At 43.7% G+C, this 16,038-nt stretch overlaps 1 protein-coding gene across 4 annotated transcripts in view; it reads left to right on the top strand.

Annotated features, from left to right (window-relative positions):
- Positions 1 to 16,038, top strand: part of ACOXL (acyl-CoA oxidase like) — a 360,188-nt gene that overhangs the window by 307,060 nt on the left and 37,090 nt on the right. The gene's annotated exons all lie outside the window — the stretch shown is intronic.

Here is a 16,038-nt window from a genome sequence, read left to right as displayed (position 1 = left end):
GGGAACACAGGGGTGGGCTAGCCTACATTTGGTGGTACGCTGAAGCGAGCCCAAAGCATGGGAAAGCCTGGCCTGCAGCCTGCCTGCATTTAATGAAAACTGAGGCCTTTGACAGCCAAAAGCAGTAGAGACTAGCAACTCACCAAAGTACATTCACACTTTTCCAGCAACGGCTGTGGCCCTAGAAGCTGTACTTAGACTGACCCAGAGGCATCTGCAATTTCCATGATGTCATTTCAGTTCTGTGCCATCAGAAAACCACATGTATGAGGAATTGCATTTCTTTACCTAAATACCACACCAGGTGTCCTCTGACTTTAGAAATGGGTGGGAGGGGAAAAAAAGGCATCACTAGAAGGGATTTCCAACTCATTTGCCTAAGACGTGATATTTTCGGTCTGTTTTTTTTTTGTTTGTTTGTTTGTTTGGTTTATGTTTTTTTGGTAAGCTTTCGGTGATGTTGATTTTATACAGAAGGGCTGAGAAGAAATGTGGGGTTCTCCTGGGAGATGTGGCACACAAGCATCCTGGGTCAAATACCCTGACCTTGAATGACATCCATTTAGGCACAGAAACTTTTCTTGGTTTTTCGAGGTTTTCCACATTCAGTTCTCAGTTCCCCAGCCTGAGGGCCACTCCCCAAAGACCTTTCCTTCCAGGGACAGGCTGTGTTGCTGTGACCTTGGAGAAACTCTTGCATCCCAGACTCTTAACCTCTTGATTTAGTCAAGAGTCTAGCCTTTGGGAATTCCTGTTGTGGCTCAGCGGGTTAAGAACCTGACAAAGTGTCCGTGAGGATGCAGGTTCCATCTCTGGCCTTGATGGAAGGGTTAAGGATCCAGAGTCACCACAAGCTGTGGTGTAGGTCACAGAGGCAGCTCAGATCCCTCGTTGCCATGGCCGTGTCATAGGCTGGCCGCTACAGCTCCCATTCAACACCTAGGCTGGGAACTTCCATGTGCCACAGGTATGACCATAAAAAGAAAAAAAAGTTCTGGCCTCTGACCCTTTCTTCCTATTCTGTCCATCTCCTCCTCCTCGCTTCTCTCTTGTTCTTCTCCTCCTGTCTGTCTCTCATCTCTCTCCCATTGCCACTTGGTCCTGCTGGTGAGCTCCGTGTGGACCTTATCTATGCATGAAGGGCAGAGCCCGGAGCCCAGAGCCAGGACACCAGACTAAAGTCCTGCTTCTAGTTGTCCCTGTGGTCGCCACAGCTTGGAATACCACAGCCTCTCTCGTCATGTCCATAGAAAGAGAGAGAGAGTGAGCGCCCCCCCCCCCGCCCCCGCCCCCAAAAGCCTCCTCCTCCTCCTCCTCATACATTCTCGCCTCTCTTCTGATGCTCCTCCTGCACCAGGCTGAACATTTGGTTAGCAACTGACAACCCGGGGTTGAAGAGGGTTAAGACAGCCCACAGGGTCCTGGAAGGATCTCTAGTGACATTCAATGTTTTACCTTTTCCCAGTTGGTCCCTGCAGACTGTGTGACTGTCGTAACCGAGGGCTGTGTCTGTGGGTGTTCTCTCAATATTTGCAGGTATTTGAACCCGGCACCATCAAAGAAGTTTCACTGAACAAAAACGTGTGCTCAGTTCTTATAGACTGAAACTGTTTAATGATTTTGTTTTCAGGAGATTGAGGTTTCCTCATGTCACATATCAGAGAGCACCATGTGGGTGTGATAATGGCATGCAGAATTTTTGTAGATTGTTCTGCGGGGGAACTTGCTCAGGGTGACAGTAGATCGTTTTGACTACTGTCAGCCTGTGGTCAAGTTCATGTTTACTTGGGTGAGCCCACTCTGTAGGTTCTCTGCAGCCAACTTAAATATTTAACTCCACCTGGTTGGGTGAAAAACTGTTGCAGGCAAAACAAAATGCAGGTCCAAATCGAACATGTTTGTTTGTTTGTTTATTGTATGGCTGCACCTGTGGCATATGGAAGTTCCCAGGCTAGGGGTTGCATTGGGGCTGCAGCTGAAGCCTACAGCACAGCTATGGCAACATGGGATCCAAGCTGTATCTGTGACCTATGCCACACTTTGTGGCAACACCAGATCCTTAACCCACTGAGCGAGGCCAGGGATTGAGCTCACATCCTCCCATGGTTCTTAACCTGCTGAGCCATAACGGGAACTCTGAATATGTTTTTTAAAATGATATTTTGAGAGTTCTCATTATGGCTCAGTGGATTAAGAAACCAACTACTGTCCATGAGGTTGTGGGTTTGATCCCTGGCCTCACTCAGTGAGTTAAGGATCCGGCATTGCTACAAGCTGTGGTGTAGGTTGCAGATGCGGCTTGGATTCAGTGTTGCTGTGGCTGTGGCAAAGGCCAGCAGCTGCAGCTCTGATTAGACCCCTAGCCTGGGAATTTCTTTATGCTTCGAGGTTGGCCCTAAAAACAAAATAAAATAAACTGATATTTTGCATGCATACCATTGCATCTGTACAGGGTCCCAGATAACTGAGACCCGAGGACAGATACTTCATTTTGACCTGTGCAGGCACTCTAGACATGGCCTGCAGGGAAGATGAAAAGATGAACACACAGTGGTCCAGCTGAAGTCTGATGCCCTTGGGAACATAGGCGGGGTGTGAGGCTTTGGAGATGGCAGAGGCCATAACCTTCAGGTGACAATCCAGAAGAGCAGGGCAGGGAGGGGACGTGGCTTCCCACTACAGCACCATTAGTCATCGGGCAGTAGAACTTGGGGCCACCAGGCCAATGCTCTGGACCCTCAGGCTGGGCTTCCTCCTGGGACTCCGCTCAGATGAGCATATTCACAGACAATCCACCACCTTGGCCTCATCAGAGTCACACGGGAGGTAAGACTGACAAAACCACGGGTGTACTGTTGTGGCTGGTGTGCAGTCACCCTTGTGCCTCATCGTGAATTACACCTCATTTGCTGAAGTCCTTTAAGGCAGGAGGGAGCTGGCTTCTCAGTGACTCAGTTTCCTCAAATACCAAGTAGAGGTCAAGGCTGTCAATGACCAAGGACTTTCCCACCATTGCAGCCTTGGTAAAAGGCTAGGAGAGGGATGCCAAGGGGTAGGACAGCCATCCTTGAGGTTTGCCTCTTGGAGATTTCACCACGATTTGAGCCACAGGAGAGATTTAGGGTCCATACATGACTTATGACCCCATTCACTTTCCATCCTCAACGCTTAACCTGTTTCTTCACTTGTTCTTATTTCCACTTGCCAGTTAACTCTAAAGTTTCTGCCGTCACTACCCTGGAGAGCCCACAAACACCTCTGCCCCACCCACACCCCCCACGCCGCCATGGCTCTGGATCTAACCAGAACCCCAGCCCCACATTCAAATTCACTCAGCAGGTCTGAACCTCCCCCATCTCTGTCCTCCCTCATCAACCACAATCTGTGGCTCTATCCTGCGGCTGCCACCCCAGATCCAGTGCCTCTGTTCCCTCTGCAGCATCTTTCAGAGTCACTTTTGCCTTCTGTCCCAGAACAGAGCACCTGGGCGTGGGTCACCCAGGGCAAGTCTGGTCTTCACTCTGCCGGATCCAGCATGTGACCTTGGGCAGGTCACTTTGATCTTTTTGAGCCCAGTGTCCACTTCTGGTAAAAGAGGAAGGGAATTAGATTGCTCCAAAGACCCATCCAGCATCCACACTCTGTGCCTGGATATCACCAACAAACCTGCAATTCTAAACTTGTGAATGAATCGCCCTGGTCCTCTGCTCCTGGTCTCTCTCCTTCAGGCTCAGCCAAATGAACCTTCTGAGACCCCATGTCCTTCTGTCCCTCTCTGGATCAGTTTCCAGTCATAACTCTTTTTATCTTTGGGAACAGGGAGATGGCAGAATCTGGACTTTCTTTTGAGAGCGAAGGGGAGCACCATTGAACATGAAGCTTGGATGACAGGCATAAACCATGACTGCCCCAGGCAAACCCAGGCATTGGTTAACCTATTTTTGAATCAAGTCCCCAATCCTTTCTTCAGTCAAATGGCTCTGCCTTGCCTAGCGAGCTTTTTTTTTTAGTCCAGATATTCTCTGCCCTCCCCACTCCCAACCTCCCAGGACTGTCTCCTATTAAAAACTGGGACTTCTTTTTTTTTTTTCTATTTGGCTGTGCTCTTGGCATGCACAAGTTCCAGGGCCAGGGATCGAACCTACACCACGGCAGTGAGCCAAGTGACTTCAGTGGCAACATCAGACCCTTAACCCGCTGAGCCACCAGGGGGACTTTCTGGGCCCTCTTTTTAGTGATGAAAATTGGCCTCCCGGTGCCAATCTGCATTTGAACCCTCATTTTCTAAATCAAATATAAATGATCGCAATTCCTCACTCTGTTCTCCTGGGAGTGCCTTACACACTTGGCAGTAGCCATTTCCAGTCTGGGTGTGAGGTAGCAGCCCAGCAGGGGTCTGACATGACTGAAACATCCTGAGGCCATCACCTGCCAGCTTTCCCTACCTCCTTGGAAAGCAAGGAGGATGCTCTGGAGAAAGTGGCCTTCCTGGTCCGTGCTGCTTCCCCCCGCCAGGTCACACGAGCTGCTTAAAGGAGCTTTGGCTGACCTGCTGTAAGTGGAGGGTTGGCTCAGAGTGAGGCTTCTCCACTCCAGGGGTGCTGAGCAGGTGCCTGGAATGATCCCTGCAAGGCATCTCCCCACTCAGGTCTGGCTGGGCTGCTCTACCTAAGGGCTCTGGCTGGAGGCACCAGCGTGAAGGTCAAGGCCAGCCTTTTTATAGTTGAGATCCGATATCATACCACTTCAACTGTATAAACTGGTAACAAGAACCAAGCTGCCTGCTCGAAAATACATAGAGCCAGAGTTCTCATGGCCCAGCAGGATTGGCAGTATTTTGGGAGCCCTGGGACGCAGGTTCGATTCCCAGCCCGGCACGATGGGTTAAGGATCTGGCATTGCCACAGCTACAGCTTGGGTCGCAACTGTGGCTTGGATCTGATCCCTGGCCCAGGAACTCCACAGGCCTTGGGGAGGCCAAAAACAGAAAAGAAAAAGAAAATACATAGAACCGTCTTGAATTTCTGCTCCCCTAAGGTGCAGTCCTTTGACGGGGCTGTGGCACCAGTAGTAGCAGTAATGTTCCAGCTGTTCTCTGTTTGATTGGCAGAAGGGAGGACTGAGGCGAGGCGGATGATACCTTGGTCTGAGGACACAGGCAGTGCAGTTTGCGGATCTGCTGTTTGCCCATCTGGCACATGCAGGGCCCATCACAGGGGATGGCACAGTTTGGGGGTGCTGAGGCCCAGGTCAAGAAAATGTGTAGAAGCAATTTGCCAGGAAGGCTCCACTGACTGGAGGCCTGCAGGGCTGGAGTGCTGCTGGAAGCTTCCTTAGTGTTGCTTGCCAGCCACTGCCAAGTATTCACGCCGCCCCAGAATGCTTAGGGGAAACCGATCCTGGCAGATATGGAAGGAAAAATGCCAGGCGTCCCTCCCACACGCCCCTTCATCACTGTGGTCTGGCCAGATCGGCTTTTTCTCCAGCTAATGATGTTCTAGAAAATTGGACACACATGAGTCTTTCTTGAAACGCAAAGTCCCCAAGTGAATGACACAGGCCAACCCTTCAGCCCCCCAAGTTTACAAAATACAACTTCCCAGAAACTGGCCTCTTCTCTGAGCCCGATAGAATCCTGGCCTGTTAGCAAGGAAGGTTTTCACGAGAAAAAGATGACTTTACCTTAGCATGGGAGTGGCGGTGTCTTGGGGAGAAAGGGAATTTTCCACATGACCGCTCCACTGATTCACCTCCCCTCAAAGGTTTAGAAACACCCAGCAAGCTGGTTATCTAGTGTCTCTTAAATTGTCATTGTCACAGAGATTTCTTTCTGCTTCATTTCTCCCACAGTTATCCTCACCCCGCCCACTCCCTCCGTGTGGCTCAGCCTGGGGAGCAGCCTCCCGATTCTGGAAGGGCCAGAGAGCACCCTTGCAAGGCCTTTGTCTGCCTTTGTGCTTTGGAGAAGGCCCCTGCTGCTCCAGCTCTGATGGGGTGCTCGCCACAGCAACCCCAGCCTTGGGGCCAGGCGTTGACGGGACTGTCCCCACCTCCCAGGCGGCTGGCAGTGGCAGTTGGAGCCTGTCAAGTGGGCGAGGTGGGGTTTTTCCCTCTTTCCTGCATTTTAACTGCTCTTTCTTCCTTTTCTCAACCTGTGTAGGTGGTAGCTGGTTTAAGCACCAAACGCAGTGGCCCAAAGTTAATTGCAAGCCCTTCTCACCCAGGGCAGGGAAAACTGTGATGTCCTGCTTACCTCAGGTGGCCCTTTTCCTACCTGAGGACCCCACTGTGGCCCCTTGCCTCTGAGAGTGGCTTTGGCCCCGGAGCAGGAAGCAGGCGCAAACATCCTGTGTGTGCCCCATGCATGCTCGAAGCCCCAGCTCAGGCACCTGGGGCTGGTCATGGACTCATGCCTCCCACACAGAGGACAAGAGTTCTTATCTGGTGTTTGATTGCATTTCCAAACCCAGTCCAGGACGAAGAGTCAGTCCCGGCTCTGAATTCCATGAGCCCAGATTGTGAAGGGTGGTGGCGGGGTCCGCAGTGGTAAAACCTCGTCTTTTCCCCCTGTTCTTTTGCTGCTACCTTCTCTGCCCCGTGCAAGCCAGAGCCACGCAAAAAGAAGTAAGCGTGCAGCTGATGATAGTCTAACATAGCTGTCCCGCAGTGTCCCCTGAGGACCCGTCTTGGGTCAGGTGATGTTTTTCTAGCACCTGACTCATTTGAAGACTATGTTTCAGGGTTTTTTTGTTTTTGTTTTTGTTTTTTTTTCAATGTGGATTTAATAAGGGGAAAGAGCTCCAAGTGACATAGAAGTCAAGTTTCAGGTGTAGTGTTCCAGCCATAGGTGATTTTCTCTCATTCCTGAACCTCTGGGCCCTGGAGGCCCTGGAGGGCCTCCTTCCCTTCATTCATTCTTTCTCCACAAGTGCCTGGCTCATGCCAACGTTCTTCGGGGCTCATCTTAAACCAATGCCCACAAATCTGTGACATCCTCCTTCCTAATGAGACTTTAGTTTTGGAAAGGCATCCTTTGATGCATAGGACTAACTTTTTAAGCCAAAGAAATAAATACCCAATAGTAGAACTCCAGACTCCCTGATGGGTTGATAGAAGTGTGATTTTGTGGACTGTCTGCACACACCTGCCACAACCCCTCTTCAGAAACACTGAGGAGAGGCTCTTATGTGCCAGGTACTGTGCTAGATTCTGGGGGTTCTAGTGTCAATGAGACCTATTCCTGGCCCTCAGCCCCCTGACTAATAGATGAGACCTGCATAAGCAGCACGTTGAAGTGGGCCATGTGCTGGGAGGGAGGAAATTTGGGATGTTAACAGAGCACTCACCTGGGGTACCCAACTCAGCTTGCTAGAGAAGGTGGCTTTTGTACTAAGTCTCTGTGTTTCTGCAGGAAATTGAATTTAACCAACTCTGTGGGTTCCAGTGTGCTTACTGATGGGGTCAGTGTGAGAAGCTGTGTTCTGAGTTTTCCATTTACGGAGGGTTTTGGGTGCACTGATGCATATCTCTAGAACTGGATGCCACAGTAGGGGATACAGACAGCTGCCTTTTCAGGGGAGAGAGCTCCAGAAGCTTCTATTCCTGTTGGCTATACACATTTCCCCAATGTGCTATAACTACCTTGAAATTCCAGCCTTTGGGACTGCTTCCTTTGGCTTGGCACTTACCCTAACTTCCAGAGGTTAATGTCAAAGTCTGGTGTCTCTGAGAGGGAATGCAGCAGAAGCCATCATCAGCTCACAGTTGCTTTAGAATTGTTCTGCGATCATTGTCTCCAGGCCAGGGGCCAGAGATGAGAGTGAGGCTAGGGGTGGGGGATTAGGAGGAAAAAGGCAGAGGAATTTCCTGACGTGCAGCAAGAGGACGTGCTTTGCTATCTGAGAGTCTGTACTTCACCCAACTGCTTCACAAAGCTCTCCTCTCAGGGGAACTGGACCAGTGGCTTTCCAGGCCAAATGGCCTCAGATGTAGAACGTGCCTGATGACCTAAGAGAAGCATGTGGATGGATGGAGTGGTATATGGAACATTGCACCTGCTCTGCCCTTGACACTTCTTTATCAAGCATCTAAATCAATATCTAAGTGGAGAACCAGATGGAAAGGAGAAATCCAGTGTTCAGAACAGCAGCGAACTTCCCTAAGTGTGGTGAGCATCACCCTTGGCAGTTTCTCAGTCCTGCAAGCCTGGTCCTGGAAGTAAGCCAGACAGAGAACGGTAACTATCACGTGATACAGCTTATATTTGGACTCTGAAAAGTTGTCGCAAATGAACTTATATATGAAACAAACAGACTTACAGAAATAGAAAGCAAACTTATGGTTACCAAGGGGGAAATGGAGGGGGAGATAAATTAGGAGTTTGGGATTAGCAGAAACACCCTACTATATATAAAGTGGAAAAACACTAAGGACCTACTGTATAACACAGGAAACTGTACTCAATATTTTATAATAACCTATAATGGAAAAGAACCTTAAAAAGAATATATATATGTATATATATAATTTTGCTATATACCTGAAGCTGATACAACATCATAAATCAACTACACTTCAATAAAAAATGTTACAGATTTATATTCTGAAAAAAAAAAAGAAATTAAGGAAGCTAAAAATGGAAAGAAATTCTGTATTCATGGATTGAAACTTTAATATTTTTAAGATGTTGTATTACCTAATGCCATCACAGATTCAATGCAATCTGTCAAAATGGCATGATTTTCTTTAAAGAAATAGAAAAATTCATTCTAAAATTCACATGGCATCTCAAGGGACCCTGAATAGCCAAAAATTTGAAAAGGAAGAAAAAAGTTAGAGGTCTCACCCTTCCTGATTTGAAAATTTACAATTCAACAGCACTTGAAATGGGGTGGTACTGGCATAAAGACAGACATATACACCAATGTAATAGAAGAGTGCCCAGAAATAAACCCTTATGTATTTGGTCAAATGATTTTTTTTTTTTTGTCTTTTGTTGTTGTTGTTGTTGCTATTTCTTGGGCCGCTCCCGCGGCATATGGAGGTTCCCCGGGCTAGGGGTTGAATCGGAGCTGTAGCCACCGGCCTATGCCAGAGCCACAGCAACGCAGGATCCGAGCCGCGTCTGCCACCTACACCACAGCTCACGACAACGCCGGATTGTTAACCCACTGAGCAAGGGCAGGGACCGAACCCGCAACCTCATGGTTCCTAGTCGGATTCGTTAACCACTGCGCCACGACGGGAACTCCTCAAATGATTTTTTTGACAAGAGTGCCAAGATCATTCAATGAAGAAAGGATAATCTTTTCAACAAGTGGATTTGAGAAAACTGGATATCCACACGCAAAAGAATGAAATTGGACCTTTATCTAATATGATATACAAAAATTAACTCAAAGTAGACCAATGGCTTAAATGTCAGAGCTAAAACTGTAAAGCTTTCAGAAAAGAAAACAGGAGAAAAGCCTCATCACACTGGATTTGCAATGATTGCTTGAATATGACATCAAAGGCATAAGCAACCGCAAGACCTATACACATTGACATTCATTAAAATTTAAAACCTTTGTGCATCAGATGACACTATCAACACAGGAAAAAAGCAATGCACAGCAGGAGAGAAAATATTTACAAATCATATACTGAGAGGAGACTAACATCCAGAATATGTAGATAGAAAACTCCTAAAATTCAGCAGCAAAAATCCAAACAACTAGTACCAATATGGACAAAGTACTTGAATAAACATTACTCCAAAGATCTACAAATGGGCAATAAGCATATGAAAAGATACTCAACATCACTAATCCTTAGGGAACTACAAACCAATATCACAATGAGATCATACATTACGCCCATTAGGAGAGCTGTTACTGCAAAACAACAAAAACCAAAACCAAGATAACAAGTGTTGGCAAGGATATGGAGAAGTTGGAGCCCTTGAGAACTGTTGGTGAGCATGTAGAATGGAGCAGCCACTATGGTAAGTAATATGGCAATTCCTTAAGATATTAAACATGAAATTACCATGTGAACCAGCAATTTCCCTTCTGGGCATATATCCAAAGAACTGAAAACAGTAGCTTGAAAGAGTATTAGTACATCCATGTTCATAGTAGCACTAATTGCAACTGGCACAATGTGGAAGCACACCAAGTGTCCATTGACGGATGAATGAATAAGCAAAAAAATGTGATGTATACATGCAAAAGAATGTTTATTTTTTAATATTCTGTCTATGCAATAAAATATTATTCAGCCTTAAAAATGGAAGGAAATTCTGACACAGGCTACAACATGGAAGAACTTTGAATACATTATGCTAAGTGAAATAAGCTGGTCACAAAAGGAGGTAAACTATTTTAATCCATGCCTAAGAGGCACCTCGAGTAAATGAAATCTTAAAGACAGAAAGTAGAATGGTGGTTGCCGGGGACCAAGGAAAAGGAATTACTATTTAATGGGTAGAGAATTTCAGTTTTGCAAGATGAAAAAAGTTCTGGAGATGGATGGTGGTGATGGTTGAAAAGCCAGTGACAGATGAAGAATTGGAAGTGAGAGGAATTGGGATCAGTTCTGGGTTAAAACAAATCAGAGAGAAGAACCTGGCTGAATGATGTCCCACAGGCTGCCCAAACTGTCTGCCTAAAGTAATCGGCCCTCCATATCCACAGGTTCTGGATTCAGCCAACTGCAGACCAGAAATATTCCTTCCCCCCAAAATTCCAGAGAGTTCCAAAAAGCAAAATTTGAATTTGCTGCACCCTGGCAACTATTTACATAGCATTTATATTGTTTTTACAATGACTTACATAGCATTTGCGTGGCATGAGGTATGATAAGTGATCTAGAGATGATATAAAGTACATGGGGGGATGAACATAGGTATTATGCATCTGCTACTGTCACCTTTCTCAATAAGAGAGGCTTTTAAGACAAAATATTGAGCAGGTTGGATTTTTTTTAAATTAACATCTTCAGGCAGTTTAGAAAACATGAGACTTTGATCTGAACCACTTTCTTGGGTGATCAAAGAAAAAGACACTCATGTTGATTAACCCCTCCCAACCTTTTTCCAACCTTTTTCCAATATAATAATAAATAAGACTTCCTCACCTGTGGAAGCAGATGAGCTCACATCTGGAGCTGATGGCGTGGAGGAGACCAGACAGATGAACTCTAAGGACTCGAGATGGACATTGTTTCAGTCTCGTCCAGTTTTTAATCACTTTTCTGTTGCAAAGAATGCCCTTAGAAATTGTGAAACTAACATTTTTTTTTGCTAAGGCTGGCAGAAATTCCTTAAACTAAGAGATGGTGCCACTGCCCATCAATTTTACAAGGCAGTAATGCAGATCCCAAGTGGCTAAAGTCTGAGGCAGAAGGCAGAGCACTTCATCACAGTGAGAGAACGGGGTTGTTGCTGGGGGAAACTGTTCTGAAATCACACCAGTATTACCATGAATTAATAAGCTTTGTTCATCTTCCCTGACACTAGAGGTCCAACTCAGTCCTTTGCTTCATCTCCTTGCTTATTATGCAGCTCAGGCCAGGGATATAGGCTGCCTACTTGGTATAAATTGCAGGCAAATTCCCTTCTTTCTGCTGCTGGTCCCAGTGGGCTTATGCTCCTGGGAACCAGGGGTCTCAGTCCTACAAATATACAGCAAGCTCTGATACTGGGTCAGGTGCTGCAGAAATTCCAAGATGCATAAGCCACAGTTTCTGCCTTCCTAATCACATCGTGGTCGGGGAGAAGGTCACAGGGCCAGATAATTACACCAACAGGCATAATGTGTAGCAGGGGGAAACATACTGCTGTGGGAACCCAGAAAGGGAAGGGGTGACTTTCAGTGGGAGCTCAGGGAGGGATCCTTGGACAGATCCCAAGTGGCTGAAGTCTGAGGCAGAAGGCAGAGCACTTCATCACAGTGAGAGAACTGGGTTGTTGCTGGCGGAAACTGTTCTGAAACCACACCAGTATTACCATGAATTAATAAGCTTTGTTTTAAATTAACATCTTCAGGCAGTTGTTTAAATTAACAACTTCAAAGTTATAATACAGGGAACCCTTAGAGAATATAGCCATTTTAGCTTATAGTTTGCCATAACAAAAGAGAAATCTAGGGAGTTCCCATTATGGCTTAGCATGTTGGGAACCGGGCTAGTATCCATGAGGATGTGGGTTTGATCAGTGGGCTAAGGATCTGGTGTTGCAGTGAGCTATGGTGTAGGTCGCAGACGTGACTTGGATCCTGCATTGCTGTGGCTGTGGTATAGGCTGGCAGCTGTGGCGTAGGCTGGCAGCTCCAGCTCCAATGAGACCCCTAGCCTGGGAACTTCCATATGCCATAGGTGTGGCCCTAAAAGACAAAAACAACAAAAAACACAAAGGAGAAGTCTAGACATAGAAAGATGATACATTTTAATTATTATACAGTAAAATGACCTTGTTTAGGAATGTATAGCTCAATGAATTTAAACACATGTATAGAGTTGTGTAAGCACCACCACAATCAGGATACAGAACAATTTAACCATCCCCAAATAATCCTTTATGATATGGCTTTATAATCATCTTCTTCCCCTTCAGATAAACCCTGTCAACCAATGATCTACTGTCCATCACTATAGTGTTGTCATTTTGAACATGTTGTATAAATGGAATCTTATAATACATAACCTTTTGATATTGACTTCCTTCACTCAGATGATGTCTTTCAGATTCAGCTAAGTTGTCACATGCATCCAACATTTACTCCTTTTCATTGCTAAGTAGCATTCCATTATATGGATGTATTACTATTTATTTAATCATTCTCCTAGTGATGGGCATTTGAGATGTTTTTAGTTTTTGATGATTGTGAGTAGAGATGCTATATTTGTATATAGGTGTGTATATATTTATACATACAAGTATTATTACATAATTATCTATTTCATAAACATACATTTTCTATCTCTAGAGCAAATATCTCAATCTTGGCAATATTGACATTTTGGATCAGGTACTTCTTTGTTGTGAGGGTACTGTCCTGGCCATTGTAGGGTATTTATCAATATCCCAGCCTCTAGTTACTATATGTCAGTAGAATTTTCAGTAGAACTTCTCCAGCTATAACACCAAAATACCTTCAGTAATTGCCAAATGTTCCATGCAGGACAAAAGTAATCCATAGTTGAGAAGCACTGCTCTAGGGTGAACACTTAGGAGTGGATTTACTGGATCATATGATAAATGTATGTTTAACTTTGTAAAAAACTTTGTATTCTCATTGTATGAGAGATCCAGGTGCTCAGCATCCTCACCAACATTTCTTATTGTCAGCATTTTTTTGTTGTTGTCCCAGTAGGATGTAGGACTATCTCATTAAGGTTTTAATTTGCATTTCCTAATGATACTGAAAATCTTTTGATGTGCTTTTTGCCATCTGTACGTTCTCTTAGTGAAATCTAAAAATCTTTTGCCCATTTTAAAGCAGATAGTTTGTTCTCCTACTGTTGAGTTTTGAGGGTTCTTTATAAATTCTATAGACAAGTTCTTTCTTGGATGTGTGATTTGCAAATATTTTCCCCAGTTTGTGCAATGGCTTTTAATTCTCTTAAAGTGCCTTATGCAAAACAAATTTTTAATTTTGATTAAATCCTATTTATCAGTTTCTCTATCCTATAGATTATGCTTTTGATATCATATTAAGAACATATGCTTAACCCCAAGTCATGAAGATTTTTCTCCCATATTTTTTCTTAAGCTTTTTGAGGTCTATATTTACATTTAGGTCTATGATTCATTTTGAACCAATTTGTGTGTAAAGTGTGAGATTTAGATCAAGGATTATATATCTTTTGACTATTGCTCTCCAGTTGTTTCAGCATCATTTGTTTAAAACACTATCCTTCCTCCATTGAATTCCTTTTGCATCTTTATCAAAATCACTCACACATATTTGCATGAGTCTATATCTGGTTTCTCTATTTTGTTCCATTGATCTATGTGTCTATCCCTTGATGAAACCATGCTATCTCGAATATTATAGTTTTATAGTAAGTCTTAAAGTCAAATATAGTAATTCCTCCAATTTTATTCCTCTTCTCCAAATTGTTTTAGCCATTCTAGTTTCTTTGCCTTTTTGTATAAATTTTAGTTAGTTTGTTTCCATCAACAACAACAACAAAAATCTGCTATGATTTTTTATTGGAGGAGTTGACGATTATGCCGTATTGACCCTGCCAATCTACTTTATTAGTTTTTCCTTGATTTCTTTCATCAGCATTTTTACTTTTCAGCCTAAAGATAATGTACAATTTTTGTAAACTCACACCTAAGTATTTCATTTGGGGTCGGGAGAGCTACTGTAAAGGGTATATTATTTTAAATATTGGTTTCTAATTATACGTAGCTAACATCTAGTAATATAATTGACATGTTGTGTGTTGACCTTGTGTCCTGTGACTTTGCTAAGCTCACTAGTAATTCTAGAGATTTTGAGGTTTTGGGTACACCTCTTGTGTTTTTTATGTAAACAATCATGTCTGTAAGTACAGACAATCTTCGTTTTTACTTTTCCATTTCTATATTGTTGTTTCTTTTCCTGGACTTATTGCATTGACTATTGCTTCCACTATGATGGTGAATAAGAGTTATAAGAGTAGACATCCTTGACTTGTTATGGATCTTAGGGAGAAAGCATTGTGTCTTTCATCACTAATATGATATATCAGCTGTAGTATTTGGGGTGTGTGTGTGTGCACGTGCACTCACACCTTTATAGTTGTCATTAATCAAGTTAAGAAGACTACCTTATATTCCTAGTTTCCTAAGAATTTTTATGAAGAATGAATGTTGAATTTTGTTAAATTCTTTTCCTGTATCGATTGGTATGATCATGTCTCTTCTTTTTCCTTTCTATAACATTAGTGTGGTAAATTATAACGGTTCATTTCTGAATATTAAACCAGTCTTGCATTCCCAGGATAAGCCCACTTAGTCATGGTGTATTAGTCTTTTTATAATTTGCTAGATTCAATATGCTAATATTTTGTAGGAGATTTTGTGTCCATGTGAATGAGAAAAATGGGTCTATAGTTTTCCTTTTTTGTACTATCTTTTCATATCATAGTAATGCTAGTCTCATAAAATGAGTTGGGAAGTGTTTTCTCCTCTTCCATTTTCTGGAAAATATTGTACAATTGGTGTTATTTCTTGTTTAGATGTTGTGTATATTCACCAGTGAAACCATCTAGGCTTGAAGATTTCATTGTCATAAGATTTTAAACTGTGAATCCAACTTCTTTAATATTTATAAGGCTATTTGTGTTATATGTTTCAACTTGTGTGATTCTTGGTAACCTGTAATATTCAAGGAATTGTTTAATTCAGGTTGTCAAATTTATGCATGTAAAGTTGTTTATAGGTTTTCCTTCTCATCTTTTTAATGTCTGTGGGATCTACAGTGCTACCTTCTCCTTTATTCCCGATGTTAGTCATTTGTATCTCTATTTTTGTCCCTGTTAATTCTGATAGAACTTTATTAATTTTATCAGTCTTTTCAAGTAACAGGCTTTGATTTTCATTGCTTTTTCTGTATGTTATTTCAAGAAGGTTTGTGATCACTTGTTGAAGAATCTTAATAATAGCTTCTTTTCTCTTGTCCTTCACATGCTGAACTCTTAAAAAATATTTCCTGGGCATTTCGAATAATACAATATGAGATTTTGAATCTTGTTTCAATCCTATGGAACATATTAATATTTTTGCTTTAGCAGTCGCTGTATCTGGATGTTTGAGCTGCAAGTTCCAACTCACCTTCTGTTCACTGTCATTTCAATGTCAGTTTAGTCTTCATAGCCTTTGCAGTACAATTCTGTTCTGTCCACGTATGCACCACACAGTGGCCAGTCTGGCACTTGCATTCTCATGTATCTGCTCATTTAGCTATCAAAGCATTTTGTGAGCTAACGAGCATTAGATTCATGTATGCACACCTGGGGTTGAAGCCAGAAGTTCATAAACAATTTTATGGGGTTACTTTCCCA

This window comes from Sus scrofa, chromosome 3 (genome assembly GCF_000003025.6).
Source record: "Sus scrofa isolate TJ Tabasco breed Duroc chromosome 3, Sscrofa11.1, whole genome shotgun sequence".
Taxonomy (NCBI): domain Eukaryota; kingdom Metazoa; phylum Chordata; class Mammalia; order Artiodactyla; family Suidae; genus Sus; species Sus scrofa.
The sequence above is the reverse complement of the archived record's forward strand: the minus strand, read 5'-3'. Positions and strand labels throughout refer to the sequence as shown.